A 12618-nucleotide genomic window follows, 5' to 3' on the forward strand; every position below is an offset into this window, starting at 1 on the left:
ATTATGCTCCAATAAAGATGTTAAAAAGAAAACAACTACTATTAGTCATTACATTTGTGGTGGAATACAGTGTCTGTTGAGGGAAATCATAAAGATTTTGTTGTTAGGTTGCAACTGGTAGGGAAAACCCCAGTTAAAAGCTGAGAGAACAGTGGGAAAGGCCTCAGAAATACTCCCTAACCTCAACTTGGCTCACTGAATGCAGAGACATTGTTCGCTGAAAAGGTCAACCATAAGGGAAAGCTGACCAGGAGTGAAGGGACATTACCCACATGGATAAAGAGATGTGCATTTGAAGGAAAAGAACTTCCCAGTTTTTGCCATGTTCCATGTTGCTTCATTTTGGTGGGGTCATCCATTTTCTTCTTTTATTTATTCTCCAAATATTACCAGGTGTTTCACTGGCCCCACATGACCTAGTTTTGTTCTCATTTCTTTGGCTGAATATCTTACAAAGTGATGTGACCTTTTACAACAACTTTTGTCACCTGTTTGAGAAAATCAAGTGCGAGCTCCATCTCTTGATAAAATAACTGTGCTGCGATTCTTTGTTGCTTATTAGGGTGATTACACCTCACTGAAGAAGAAACACCATTTATTTTTTAAAGAACAGAGTTGATGTTTGGGAGAGGTCAATTCTTTTCTCTGGAAAACTGCTAAAAATCCAAATCCACATCTCACTTCACCTAGAGTCAGAATGTCTCCTCCATAAAAACCCAGACTGTAAAGAATCCAAGTGAAAGTGGGCTTAGAACCAGGAAAAATGTTACAAATCTGCCAGAGAAGCCACTGTGAGCACGATTCGTATGAGTCATTAAACCAAATAATAATAATAGAACTTTCTTGGTAGAACTCTTTATTCTTCAGTGCCTTTTTATATGTTTCTAACTTGTTTTCAGATCTATTGTTCAAGGGAGGTAAAACAGATACGGGGATATTGAATTGCCAGGCAAGGAAACTGAGATGCTTTGCATAAAATCCAATATTCAGCTAATAGCAGGACCCCAAGACTATTTTCCTTTCAGGCAATATCTGTGTGGGTTTTTTTTTTTTCTTTTTCTACTTAGACCAGTTGGAGCCAGGAAGCTGACATCTTATACCAAACTGCTATCCCTTTTGGTAACTCTACAAAGTGGTTTTGCCTTTCTTTTTTTTTTTCCAAACTCTTTAACAAAAATGTCTGCCCTTTTCTACTTCAAGCAGTATAATTACCAGCTAGTAATTCAAAATATATTTTAAAATCCAGATAAATACACTGATTTTTATATTTAATTCTTAAACTTGCCAATTATACAATTAATGCCTCAGTAGGAAGAACTGCCACGTCTGAATTCCTGAAGTCATATGATACATTTAGACACTACAGTGACCGTGCACTTTTGGAATGTATGAATGGTCCATAAATTTAATTTTGAAGGAACTCAACACAGGCAAATAGGTTGCTTGTAAAGGCATTTCCCCACTGTTAAAATATATAAAATAGCTTTTCTATCATTCAGGTTAGTATTTGACATCAAAGTTTTAATCTTTATTGGGACAGTGAATGAATAAACACAATTCTATTTCCAAGGACAGAGGAAACTCAGGATGGTACATCTTCATCGGCTGATTGAGGCTGGTTTAGAAAAATTAAGTAGGTACCAAAATGATGAAATTTCTTTCATCAAAAAGCCATTTCTTTTAAAGCTAGTATCCAGCCTTTCCTTTCTTTCTCTCATTGCCAACCTCTAGCCCCCTCCCCCAGCTGATTTTCCTTGATAATAGACGAAGAGTAGGATCGTTAAAGGACTTTTCTGAAAATATAATTGGCATTACTTCTTTGCTCTTAGGTTGACTTCCGACTCTCCAGAGCTGAAAAATTATTCCCCTCATTCTTTATGCCTCAGCAAAGCTCTGTTTTCTGACCTGCTGGTTCTGGTACTGTCCAAACACATCGAGGCCTGGCGGCCTGGCACTCTTGCCTGGACTGGAAATTCTTATGGAGTGTGTTTCTCCACGTCCGTTTTCCTCCTGCAGGCAGTTCTTACCATGCCTTGTTAAAAGAACTAGTCAAAGTGAGGGGCGTGTGTGTGTGTGTGTGTGTTTTCTCTATCCTTAATGCCATGGATGAAAAGAAAAAGATTTGAGCACTGCTGGTATCCAGATGGTTGCTATAAAAAAGAAAGGCAGTGGCTGAGAATCAACAGAAGACTTCCATCCTCTCCAGGTATCATCACTACAAATGTCTTCTTTGCTGTCGGGTACCCGTGGCAGCCATACCTCTAGGGAGATTGAGAGGTTATCCCTGTGACTTTTGAGTAGTCAGTTTTAGATCATGGAAATAATAGGTCATTGCAAGCCAATCGCTTTGAATTTTAATATTTATTGTTCTCAGTTTATGTGTCCCTGAACTATATAGTTGCTCCTTGCCTCCAAATGACTGCCGAGAGGGAACTTCCACTGGTCACACAATCCGTTCCCTTCATATTCTCACTGCTTGAGTGGATTGTACTTAAAACTCTGTATTTGTTGTTGTTGTTAAAAATCATCATTCCCTGCTTTTTTTGCTTCTTCCCTATCCTGTTCTTTCAGGGATCAGAAACTTGCCTGATTCAGGGTAGAGTGAGTCCCTGTATTCTACCTGTCTTCACTATGAAGCTGTTGAATATTGCCTCCAATACTGCCCGATTTTCACACTGTTGAAGTGTGACAGCTTCGTTGGCTAATTTGTGTGGTTTCTTTGAAATGTAAACTTCATAATTTTATGTCTGTACACTGAGATATATTAAAATATTTTCCTACAGAAGGATTTAACTTGGTACAAGAAATACTCTCTGGGGAAGAAAGGGAAAGTAGTACCCTCATTTTAAAGAGAAGGGGACTAAGGCTTAGATAATTTAAGACATGATTTTTGTTAGACGTCATATTCTAAATCCAGCTTTCTACACTGTCACATGATTTTTACTAAATATTAGTGTAACAATGACAAACCTACTGTTGGTTTAACTTGTCTTTCCCCCAAGACAAGGATGGTAGGATGCACGTGAGCCGTGGGATGAGACATCGGAAATTGAGACATTTACTCTCTAACATTTCTTCGTTGCTATCAGGAAAGCGTGAAAATTGCAAAAGGGTTCTCTTCAGGGAGAGAAAATAATAAAACGTTACAAAGACGACACTTTGTTCCACGGTGGGTGTGGTGGAGAAGACAACTAATATTTTCAGCCAGTGTCATACAAGTCTCTTGTACATCGTTTCATTTCCTTTCTGCCATAAGTTTGTGAGTAGATTATTAGCTCCATTTTTAACAGATGTACGTGCTGATGTCCCAGCAGGTACTTAGCATGCCTAAGGTCACACAAATAAGAACGGCCAGATCCTGGATTTGAACCCGACTCTTCTGACTCCAAGGTCAGCTCTGTAGAGCAGACGACATAGGGTGAGCAGTCTAGAGCAACCAGACGAAACGTGCGAGTGACAGCGAGGTCTGCCACCTGCTTAAGGCCCAAAAAAGTCCCCAGTGCCACGTTCCTCTCCTTGGTCTGACACCTCTGACTGCCATCAGTGTGCCCAAGACACATATCTGTGAGAAAGGAAAACTGGGACCAATAAAGGGTTTCTTTTGACATTTCTATCCTTTAAGTATATGTGCTTTATTTCTTTATGGCTAGGGACTATCTTAGACGATCTTGGACTCCTCTCAATATTTGACCATAGAAGCAACAATTTAGCCATAGCTTTGGTTCTCTGCCTATTTATCTCTCGATCCCAGCTCTTGGTTACTTTTTACTGTACGCTGCAAGAAAAGTAAAAATTAAATATTTATTGAATATTAGGATCAGTATGTTTTGAAAGCAATCATATTTATAGTAGAATCTGAAGCATCGAAATGAAGTTAGAGAGAAAATGGAGGTATTTTGATGGCATGAACTAAAAATCGAGAAAAACTTAAGGAGATACTCAGCGTATGTTGGTAGAAAGACCACAGAGATGACATGGGAGACCTTGGCTTCTCTAATTTCCATGAAACCAATGAAGTTTTCACTAAACTATCTAACGGAAACAAGAAAATCTTTCAATTCTACTAAAATCCATCTTTTTTACGAATGTTGTAGCAACTTTAGAGACTGAAATATTTTTCAACAATTTCTCCTGTGAAATTCTAATAGCTTCTCAGAGAAATCATAAGCTCTGTAACCACCCAGAAATAATAACAGAAAAGGACCAAAAGTTCACACTACTAAATGAAAAAGAAATGGGATCCCTTTTTCCATGAAAAATCTGTAGCTAACTTATGTCTCTGAAAACATTTATTTGAAGTAAACAATCTCTACTATTTCCTTAAACATACTTTATAATCTTAATTGTAATGTCAAGCATTTTGATCTCAAAAATGCCATTAATTAATTTCCTAAATGTCTACTACATGTAATACACTAACAGAATTATTTTACTAAGTTGTACATCTTTTTTAGAAAACGCCCAGGATTATTTCTGTGGAGCCTTCTGCTTCACAAGACTCTGCTTCCCTGACTATCAATTATCCTCTTCAAATAATCTGTCACAACAAGCTTTTGAAAAAAACATTGTGCTCAGTATATCCAGACTTCCAAAAATGTAGGCATTAAGGTTTCAGTTTTAAGTTGAATTTCTTAGTATTTAAATCAGTGTGCTCTAAAGTATTGTATACATTCATGATGAAGGATGCTTCAAAATTGTAGATAAAATTAGTAGTCAATATTTATTGCTCATTGTCAATGTTCCCAGAACCATACTAAATGCTTCATGTGTATGTTTTTATTTAATCCTCACTACAACCGTATACAGTAGGAATGGTCAAGGAAACTAAGAGTCCATGAGTTTAACAAAGTTACCTAAGGTACAGGGTAGAACTAGGATTTGGACCAATGCTATTCCGACTGCAGTGGTCTGCATAAAGACTGAAAGTTCTATTTCAGGTCTGATCCCAAGACACATTTCAACTCATCAGGTTGTGTTTTGGGGTATCCACAGCCATTCTACCCTAATTCTCCTTCAGTACACTTGAGTTCTATCACATTTTTCCTCTGTTGGGGAACCTAAAGCCTTCCGGGTGGAAATTCTGTCCACTCCTTTGAATCCCACAGTGGCTGCGTCTGCTGAAGTTCATTCTGACTGCAACAACTTTGAGATAAAATTGTCCTTTGACAAGTCTTTTGTTAACTTAAACACCTAGGTGAACTAGGAGACAGCTTATAATAGAAAACTATTATTTTTTAATAGCATCCTTAAAAAGTCTTCTTTAAAGGTGAGTTAGCTGATTTCAAAAAATAATTTGCAGATTTCAAGAAGGATTAAAAAGCCATGCACAAGAGTGCCTCTCACACTCGCAACTGAGCTAGCAGTGTTATTCAGAAGTGGTTTCTACTTAGGAAAAAACAAAAATTACCTAGATTCAGTCAATGTGTCTAGAATTTTGTTAAACTTAAAATGAAGATTCTCTTGTAATCATGTGTTCATTTTCTTATACGGATAATGCAGAAAAATCACACTTTTTCTTAGAAACATGATAAGGATTTGAATGCAGTAAACAATATTTTCAGTTTTCTTATCATTTTCTGGTCAATGTATCGGTGCAATATATGAAGAAAACTATTGAGACTCAAGAACATTCTATTTTGAAATGAAGTGATTCACGTTGAGCTTACTGAATGAAAAATACATATCGACAAGTGGTTTGGGGATATTAAAAAAACAAAGGAAGAACCCAAAACAGTAAATATTAGTAATCATGGAAGTGGAGACATATATTAATGCATAGATTCCATATGGGCAAACTAAGCCCATCCTCTTCTTCCCCTACAAATCTTCTCTTCCACCAGCTTCACTCTCTTCCTTATGCCCCTCCATTACTTGTGATTCAATCTCTGCCACATGTCTAAAATTCACCCCTGTTCTTGCTATCCCTTCGATCTAGACATGATGCCTTAATTTCTCTCTTAGAATAAACTTTTAAAGGCCAGTCTTAGAGGAAAGAGGCATACTAACAGGTAAGTGTGTGAGGTTAGACAGCAAGAGTTGAGAAAATTCTTGAGTGATGGGATATGATTATCCAGTGAAAACTGGTAAGAGTGAGGGTGAGTAGTAACTCCCAAATCATCCCGCCTGAAATACCATTTGGAGTCTCTGTCTTTTAAACCCAGTTGAGGACACCTCTTCTGTGATTCCCTGGGCCAAAGGATTCTGTGATTCCTTGAGTCCAAAGTGATGCTTTTCTGTCCCGTGATTCCTTACAATTTGTTTTTCTTCCATTGTAGCACCCATTACATTTGTTCTTTATGTTTGTCTTATTCTACTAGTGGCATAATAAGCTCCAGGAAAGGATCTGGTCTTTTTTGATATTCTCCCCTTCGGTGTATAATACAGTAAGTCCCCTACATACAAACCTTCAAGTTGCAAACTTTCAAGGATGCGAACGTACATTCCATCAACGTCAGGCGTGTACTCACTGCAAACTGCAGCTTGCCCTCCGTCTCCTGTTGCTGACGATCCTTCAGCTCTACCATCTCCCACCTCCTCTCCCTCCTCCAGTCAGTAACTTTCCTTGCCTGTTCACTCGATGCCAGCCCCTGGATGCCAGATGTTGTATTGTACTACTGGGCTTTTCCAGGTACTGTACTGTAAGATCAAAAATTTCTTTATTTTTTGTGTTTGTTTGTTTTTTATGTATTATTTGTGTGAAAAGTGTTATAAACCTATTATAGAACAGTACTCTATAGCTGATTGTGTTAGTTGGTTACCAAGGCTAACTCTGTCAGACTCGAACAAATTGGACTTAGGAATGAGCTCTTGGAACGGAACTTGCTCATATGTAGGGGACTTACTGTATTATTTTTAAAATACATTAAGCACTCTGTGTATTTTAATGAAATTAAATTGGAGCAACCTCCCCACACCTCTGTTCTTTTATCTGTGAAATGTGATGCATTATGTGTCTCGTGTCCATCCTATCCATAGAATTCTAAAATTCCATGACTACGAATATTCATAGTTACTAACATATCAGCGTATTTCTGACAAGAACATTACCACTTCTTAGAGAATGAGCAGCTTCACTCTACTGTGCTGGTGTCATACCTAATCCATTCCCGTTTTCTCCATTCTCTCAGCCCCTTTGCCTTCCAGCAACATTAGCCTTTCAGCTTTATATAGACTTTTAGTCTCAGGCTACGCTTTTCTCTCTCCTCCTAAGGTATCATTTGGCGATGTTCTCCAGTGAGGAGCCTTATTTGCACAGCACAGTCCCTTCCCTGCTTCTGTTCCTTTACAGAACTTTCCCTGGTTCTACCTTCTTCTTCTTCTTTTCCTTGTAACCCCTAAATGCATCAACCAGACAGAAACTATAACGGAGCAGGCCCCTAGGGGGCCTTCCTGGGATAGAGCCCTCCCCCACGCCCTCTGCTGGAGCTCCTCTCTGAAGTACCCAGATAATAGTATCTGATGGACACTTCCCGAGTTGTTTCACAGATGCTAAAGCCACCACCAAATGGAAGAAATTAACTACTTGACGGTCACAAGCCCCCAGACCTACTGGCGCCTAAGGATTGATAATGTTAACTGCTCTGTTCCCTCACCATCAACCAATCAGAGAACTGTGCACGAGCTGACCACACACCCTGCAACGCACCACCCCCGCACCTGACCTTTAAAAATGTTTTGCTGAAACCCTTCAGGGAGTTTGGGGTTTTTGAGTGCGAGCCACTGATCCTCCTTTCTTGGACCCGCAATCAACCTTTCTCTGCTCCAAACTTCAACATTGCAGTTTGGCCTCCCTGTGTGTTGGAACGTGAACTTGCGTTCGGTCACAAAACTTCTGCATGAAAAGAAACCTCAGTCTATGTTCACCCTGTTTTCACCTGACATTCACCATTATGAAAATGGGGTGATTTTAAAAATTAATATAAAGAACCAGGGAGTACAGTGTTTCCAACTTGACATGGACCTTTAAAACTTAGAGAATTGAACACCTGCTGGTCATTGTGTACACATTTTCTGAGGGCAAGGCATTTCACTAGGCTCCACGGGGATGTCATGGTTAATTTTAGTGTCAACTTGACTGACCACGGAGCACCCAGATTAAACATTACTTGGGCGTGTCTGTGAAGGTGTTTCTCAATGAGATTGGCATTTGAATTGGTGGACTTAGGAGAGTGTGCTCCCCAATGTGGGTGGGCATCACCATCCAGTCCATTGAGGGTCTGACTAGAAAAAAAGATAAGGGAAAGAGGAATTTGCTCTCCCCTTTTCTGTCTCATTATTTGAGTTGAAACACCTCATCTCATCTTCTATGGCCCTTTGACTGGGATTTACACCATCGTACCCCCTGGTTCTTAGGTCTTCAGACTCAGACACCACTGGCTTTCATGGGATTTCTCAGCCTCCATAATCACAAGAGCCCATCCTTCATAATAAATAAATAAATGATAAGTTAAAAAAATCCTATTGGTTGTTTCTCTGTAGAACACTGACTAAACAAGTTTTGGTAATGACAGTGATTCTAGAGGAACAGAATTTTAAGGATGAGTTTCTTTTTTTAATATTTAATTAATTGATTGATTAATTAATTAATTAATTAATTTGGGCTGCTTCGGGTCTTAGTTTTGGCAGGCGGGTTCTTCATTGAGGCGTGCAGGATCTTTCGTTGTGGCGTGGGCTTCTCTCTAGTTGTGGCGTGTGGGTTTTCTCTCTCTAGTTGTGGCACGAGGGCTCCAGAGCACGTGGGCTCTGTACTTTGTGCCACGTGGGCTTAGTTGTCCCGTGGCATGTGGGATCTTAGTTCCCCGACCAGGGATCGAACTCACGTCTCGTGCATTGGAAGGCTGATTCTTTACCACTGCACCACCAGGGAAGTCCTAAGGATGAGTTTCTGAATTGGCTCTGGGGTTTCTAGGTTTGCTCTCTAGTATAATTCGATTTAAAGATGCTAATGACTCAATTTCCAGTAGTAAAGAGAGTACCAATAGTGCATGGGGTGAACTGTTAGAGATACGTAAAATACCTGCACGGGATACTCATCCACCACTTGTAAGGAGCAAGGAGCTGGGTGACTCTGTACATGATACTTTTGAACGTTCTTGGAAAACTCATGAATATAATGACATTGGTTGTTTGCTCTAATGTTGCCGGTCAAAGTGGTGAAAGAAAACAATGAGCTCAGAGGTTCAAATTCCCAGCTCAAGCGCCTTCTTTATCAGTGGAAGAAGTCTCCTCAACCCCGGCAGGAGTGCCTCCCCACCTCCCAGGCTACTGACCTCTCCACTCAGTGGCATTGGCCTTTTCACCTCAGTCTGAGGGCACCAATCCTGCTCTCCCCACCTCCCGAGACAGCTGCCACAAAAGACAATGCTCACTTTCCTCAGGACCCCTCTTTCCTTTCACACCTATAACTAGAGTCCAGTCCCTGCAGGCTCCTAAGGTGAGGTACAAGGTGAAACCCACGAGGATCAGTGTTATGCTCCAACAAAAACGGCTTCAGTTTTCTAATTTATACAGGCAGAAAACCAGGGAACTTGTTTGGGAATGGATACTACAGATGTGAGATTATAGTAGAAGGAACATAACATCAGGCTGAACTTGTTGACAGAAGCTCACAGAGCAGAGATTCAGCATTGAATGTTGCACTTTGCAGACGGGGAGCAGTATAGGAATGGCTCTGACAGTTTGGTTGGTTGGTTGCTTGGCTGAAACCTGGACCACAAGGAGTCAGTACCTTTCAGGGCTGGGCCACGTTCTCCAGAAGATTGTATATGCTCTGAATTAGCTCCACTATATGGCACTGTTTCTCTGATGGCCAGGATTCACTGAATCCAGGAATCAAGGGGTGGAAATGGGATGAGCCACTCACTATTACCTCTAGTGACCCAGCAGCAAAATTTTGCTTCTTCTTCCCATGACTTTATGCTCTGATGGCCTGACAGGTCTTGGTTCCAGAGGAGGAATGTTTCTACCAGAGACACAGTGATTCCATTGAACTGCAGTTAAGACTGCATCCAGCATTTTGGTCTCCTCATGCCTCTGAATCAACAGGCAAAGAAGGCCAGTTACTCTGGTTACTCTGTTGGCTGGGATGAGTGGTCCCCACTAATAGGGGGAAACTGAACTACCTCGATGTAAAATTCAGTGTTGTTAATTTTACATGATAGTATTTAAGTTACAAAGACATCAAGAAGAATAAACATCACTTGAGAACTAGGGCAGGGGTTAAGTTTGTTTTTGGTTCTATGTAGGATAGTTATGTCATGTTAGGCAGAATTATGACCTTGCTGTTGTCTTTATTTGGAGATTAAATATGGTTGAAGGAGATATGTATGGATGACAAATTGTGATGGTTAATTTTGTGTCAACTTGACTGGCCACAGGGTGCCCAGATTAAACACTATTTCCAGGGATGTCTATGGGGGTGCCCTGGATGAGATTAGTACTTGAATCAGTGGACGCAGTAGCATGCTCTCCCCAATGAGGGTGGACATCACCCAACCCACTGAGGTTCTGAATAGAACAAAAGTCAGAGGAAGAAGGAATTCACCCCCTTTTTTTCTGCCTCACTGCTTGAGCTAAGATATCTCATCTCATCTTCTCCTCCCCTCATAATGAGAATTAAACCATTGTATACCCTGGGTCTTAGGCCTTTAGTCTTGAACTTGGCCTGAATTATACTATAGTCTTGCTGATGGGAGATGGTGGGACTTCTCAGCCTCCATAATCACATGAGCTCGTTCCTCATAATCTCTCTCTCTCTCTCTCTCTCCATATATCTATATCTATCATTTATCTCCTATTGGTTCTGTTTTTCTGGAGAACCGTGACTAACAGTGGGGATAAATACTGACACCTGTATTCTATCCTCAAGCAATTTGTAATGTAATTGAAGGAAATTTAATTGACATTCATGGAGGTAACATTTAAAAAATAGGAAACTAGTATGCGTCTGATAAAGTATTAAAAGGGCTAAGAAGAAATAGAGATACTAGAGGTGTTAAAGTGCTTATGCGTGAAATATATCCGTTTAATTGGGTCACCTTTATATTTTAGTGCGTTGAAGAAAGGCTTACGTTTCGGACAACTGCTCATCTTCTCAGAGCAATGAAATATACTGGCTTTGAACGCAAACGTTTTACTCTTTTAGAATGGTTTTCTAAAACTCTTTACTATAGATTCAGCAATAATTTAGATCACTTATAAATCAAATCTTATTTGCCTTAAACGTACAAAAGACTCATTTCCATCTACTACCGAGAATTTTCTCGGAAGCAATTAAGGTTGTTGGCTTCTACGAATGCTGTAAGACAACAGGGCAGCGGTAGGCTGGAGCTGGCTCATGCTGGCTCAAGAGAGCAGATTGTTGAATATGCAGGAATTCTGCCATCTGTTTGTTAAGCTGTGAATACCTTGAAATTGGCTGTAATGGGAGTTTACACTACGGAAACTGGCAAACATCACAAATGATTATTTTATTTTTTTCTCCCGTCAAGCCAGTTTTCTAGCACACCATTGGATGGGGATGTCCCAGAGGAGAAGCTAGATTTGCACCTGACCCTCCCGAGTGCTGGAAAAACTGAAGCAGAAGGACCAGTTAAAGCTAAAGGAGCTGTGGATCTGAATGCTGATCCTGTCAGCCAGGTGAGCCAGGACATAAGTCTCAACCTGTGTGAGATGCAAAAGCACCTCACGTCCTGCTGCAACCTCTGGCCTAAAAACCATTCATCTCAAATTACTAGAAGCTTAAGAAAGCTTGTTATTTTTCATTTCTTAGCATATACGATTTCTTCTATTTTGAAGTGTCCCTTATAATTTTAATGTTCTTCTTCCAAACCCTCACTCTCATCCCCAGACAAACACACACACACACACACACACACACACACACACACACACACACACACATCTTGAGGCATCATACTTCCTTTAAATATCGCACCTCAACTCAGAATACATCAGGAGGCTTTGGGGATCATTAAGTATTAGCCATATCCCTCCCCATATTGAATAGAGACATTTTATTTAACACAGTGTGAAGAGAACCACAGGGCAGCACCCTCTCCTTTCTCTGGTTGCCTGAATTCGCTACAGAAATATAAACATTAGGGAAGAAGGAAGATGGGTGAGGCTATGGGGTTAAGCAAATCATTTAAAAAATCCATTTTGTTTCCTTTTTCCAGAATAACATATGTAGACCTTGTGATATCAGACCTCATGCCATAGGGTCAGAGAAGTGAGTTTTATAAAAACAAGTATCCTATACAAATTATAAAAACTTTAAGTGTGACATTTGTGGAGCCACTGAAACATCGCTAAGAATTACCCTGAGAAGCAATGCTTGAAATCTGCTGCCCTGGGAGATTTTGCCATTGTGATCACTTGCCCTACCTTGAAGAGAACTGTTCTGTGCTATTCATCAGAATAATTTAATACCATATAAGTTCATTTTAAGTTAAGTTTAAGCAGCAATGAACTTAAGCAATATATCTCCAATAATGGAATTTCAAGCACTGCTACAAACTGGAGAGGAGACATTTGCTGACTTCAGGGGATTTTCTGTTACCATAAAACTACACAGATGGATGGATGGCTATGTAATCCTACAATATCCTATCTCTGTAA

Source organism: Lagenorhynchus albirostris, chromosome 1 (genome assembly GCF_949774975.1).
Source record: "Lagenorhynchus albirostris chromosome 1, mLagAlb1.1, whole genome shotgun sequence".
NCBI classification, from domain to species: Eukaryota; Metazoa; Chordata; class Mammalia; order Artiodactyla; family Delphinidae; genus Lagenorhynchus; species Lagenorhynchus albirostris.